Raw genomic sequence first — 3,834 nt, 5'->3', positions numbered from 1 at the left:
ATGTCCCTGCCAATGAGTTCTTCCAAACATTGAAGGAAGAGATACACTAACACTTTGAATCTTGTTTAATAATGTTATTGTAACCTAGGAACTTTACAAGAAAAAGTATTGTAGGTCAATTTTTTTTATGACGTGGGCACAAAAACTCTAAATTATCAAATCGAATTGAGCAAAAATATAAATATCATCAAATTGGGTTTATTCCAGGAATAAAAAATTAGTTTCACTTTTGAAAATCAATCAATGCAATCTACTGTATTTATAAAATAAGAAAAAATCATGTAATTCATATAATCTTACTAGATAAAAGATTTCATACAACTAAGCATCTGAGATTCATTAATTAAGCATCTGATAATTCATAACAGTTAATCATCTGAGAAATGCAAATTAGAATCCCAGTGAGACACTCCTATTCTCACCCTAGAATGACTAACATTAAAAATAAAATGATTGACAATACCCACTTTTGGTGAGAATACGGAGCAACTGAAACTTATGCGTGTCTAGCATGAGTGCAAATTGGTATAAATACTGTGGAAAATTGTTTGGCATTATCATACACATACCCAGTGATTAATCATTTCCCCACTAGGTATATACTCATCAGAAATGCTTACATAGGGGCGCCTGGGTGGCTCAGTCAGTTAAGCATCTGCCTTCGGCTCGGGTCACGATTCCAGGGTCCTGGGATGCAGCCCCATGTGGGGCTCCCTGCTCAGCAGGGAGTCTGCTTCTCCCTCTGCCCTCACCCCCCCTTGCACCCGCTCGTGCTCACTCTCTCTCCCTCAAATAAATAAATAAAATCTAAAAAAAAAAAAAAAAAGCCACATAAGTGCACCAAATGACATTGAAATCAATGTTCAGAGCCAACTACATGCAAGAGCATATATGATTATTATAATTCTAATATAAAATGAAAGAAACAAGTTGCAAATTCATTCTCTGCTATTCCATGTATGTAAGTTTCAAAACCAGGAAAACTAATTTATAGTGTTAGAAATCAGGACAGTGGTTACATCTGAGCAAGAGGGAAGGAGTGGTCATTTGGAGAGAGAGAATGGGTGGGGGGCGAAGTTCGCAGGTTCTGGTAGTGACTTTGTCTTAGGATGATGGTAATACAGGTTTCTTCACTTTGTGACAACTCATGAAGCAGTACACTTACAATTTGTACCCTTTTTTGGTATATGTATTCCAGGTCAATAAAAGAACTTGTATTAACATGATAGCATAGGAAATCATCCATTTTCCTGAAGTTCTAAAATCTTTGAATTGCCTGGTTCTTGTTCTGAAAGACAGCAATAATTTAACCTAAGAGTGTACAAACCCTCACATAGCCCAAGAATCAGGCCAGGGGGCCCAATGTAGAGCTCTAGATGTGAAATAGAAAGCAACCAGATAAATTCCTCGGCCGGCAGAATGGAACCACAAAGCTGTGAGTGACCTCAAGGACCAGGAGATAATTTAGGAAAATCCTTTCTGGGGCGGGGGTTTGGAAGAAGGCTCCGTTAACAAATACCCTATGGGAACTCTCCAGTTCGTCCTCTGCTGGCGGGTAGAGGATGCTTCGTGGATCACAAGCAATTGAGACATGAGAAATTTGCCACCAAAATAATTGTAGGTACCATCTGCTGAGTGCCTTGTACGACCCAGGCGCTGTCCTAAGCATTTTGTAGGCAATAACTCACTTAGTCCTCACTACAAACGTTATTATTCTCATACACAGATGAAAATACCAGAGGCGCAGACCGGTGTAGTGGTTTCTCCAAAGTCACAGAGAAGTGAAGAGACAAGATTTGAACAAGGCAATCTGGCCACAGAGCCCCATGCTCTTAACTTCTAACCACACAGCTCCTCCAGGCTAGTTAGCAGCTTTACAAACTGCTCTTGCATATACGCTCAGTAACGATCCAGAAGGAATACAGCTTTTTATGCACTGGAAGAATGTTTCTTCCCACCCAAAGAAATTTTTTTTTCCCCCTCTGCTCGCGGTGGTTAGAAACTCATCTGTGTGGAAAGCCCTTTGGCAGCATTGCAATAGAAAACTCTCCCTCCTGCCTCGTAAAGCAGGAGGCTTGGAATTAGGGGAGGCTGCTTACCAACTAGAAGCTTCTGACCCTGGGAGAGCTTGGCTGTGACAATGAGTAACTCTATCCATTTCTGGAAGCAGTAGGAATCCTCTCTTTGCGGAGCTCTGTTCCGCTCAAGCCCCTGTTTGTTCCAAACCCTCATCCCTTAGGAAGAAGAGCAATTGTAGGCTGCATATCATTTTGTAACATCAGACTTTTCTCAGTGGGACTCCAGTATGTTTTTTGTTAGATCTTCTTGGTTTTGATTTATCTATGTCTGTGAAGATAGACAAAATTAAACGAATTTGGTTTTTGTTTTTCTGATGAGCCACTGGGCCAAGGTGGAAACCAGCAATCCAAATGTCGACAACCTCCCCCTTCCTTTAAGCTGTGAAGATTGTTCTGCATTTCCAAAGTTCCACATTTCTGCTTGATCCAACTTCACCTTATAGTAAGTGAAAGCTAGTTACTTCTTCAAATTAAGTTCGAAGCAACTGAATGGAAAGGGTCCAAAGAATTCTCTAAGAGCTAAAATATTACATATTGTGTCATTATGACTCATTTCTTTCTGGAAATGCTCGACCGAGGAAAGTGAGTTCAGACCAGTAGAACCCTGACATGGCTCAGAGTGTTTAGGGGTGCCGGCCCGTCTGGGAACTCTGATGCCAGCCCAGGTGACTGTTGGGTGTCCACAGGTGGCAAAGCCTCTCTTGGCTGGAATGAAGCTTGACTGAAGCCAACATGAATTTTTGTAACCGCTGTGGTGTGTCTGCTTGTCCGGGCAGCGACCTCAGGGTGTGAGGACTGCTACCCATGGTTCATCTCATGCAATTTAAATATAGGAAGATACATTTTAGGGGTATTCTTAGACGCTGAGTTGGTGTTGCTGCAACTCGATTTTTTAAAGTCACTGAATAGGTGAACGAGAGGCGTAGACATGCCAGGTTTATACTGAGCCAACACTTCCCGGACTTCTCATTTCTGTTTCTTGGAGAGGAGCTGATTCAGATGCTCTCAGTGGCCAGACTTGGGTTCTGCTGTTTTGCTCTTACATTCCCACGCTGCGGCAGCCACCGACCATGTGCCACTTGGATGCTTTGCTTATTTTTCTGACTTCGTGAGTAATCAGAATTTTGTGTCCTTCCACAACTTTAACGCCTTCTTACTGAAGTAATATATGAACATGGTTGTGGACTGTGTCATTCAGACAGGATTCTAATGACAACCAAGTCATCTGTAGACTCATTTTTAGCTCAGTCCACTCCTTATCATGTTTTCTCATTTCCAAGAGGTGGCTTTTGTTGCTGGATGGTTTGTTCTCTCATGTCTCTGTTCACTGCTGAATCATTTCATCCAGTTGGTTTAGCATGGCCTTTCTCTTCAATGTTTTGGGCCTGAATCAAACAAGTGAGGGTCTGCCAAAAAATCTGAAAACTCACCACTTTTCTTGAATCTATCAGAGAGCTGAGGTCGCAGGTCAACCCACAAACTTGAAATCTAAGGGAAGACAGGCACCTCCCAGGAGGAAGGGGCCATGAGCCCTTGCTTGGCCTGGACAGATGCTGCTGGATGCATACAAGCCAGTAACAAGAATTTAACGAAGATTTTTAATGAATTGCTAAAGGCTGAGTGTGACTAACACAAGAATACAGAACCCCTCGGAGCTACAATATTTGTACCCATTTGCAAGTTCTTCACTGGTCTCCCCATGTGCTCACAAGAAAAGCTGGGGACAGGGTGGTGAGAATGGTGTGGGTCATGGCCA

The sequence above is a fragment of the Neomonachus schauinslandi genome, chromosome 2, assembly GCF_002201575.2.
Source record: "Neomonachus schauinslandi chromosome 2, ASM220157v2, whole genome shotgun sequence".
Taxonomy (NCBI): domain Eukaryota; kingdom Metazoa; phylum Chordata; class Mammalia; order Carnivora; family Phocidae; genus Neomonachus; species Neomonachus schauinslandi.
Note: the sequence above shows the minus strand (reverse complement) of the source record.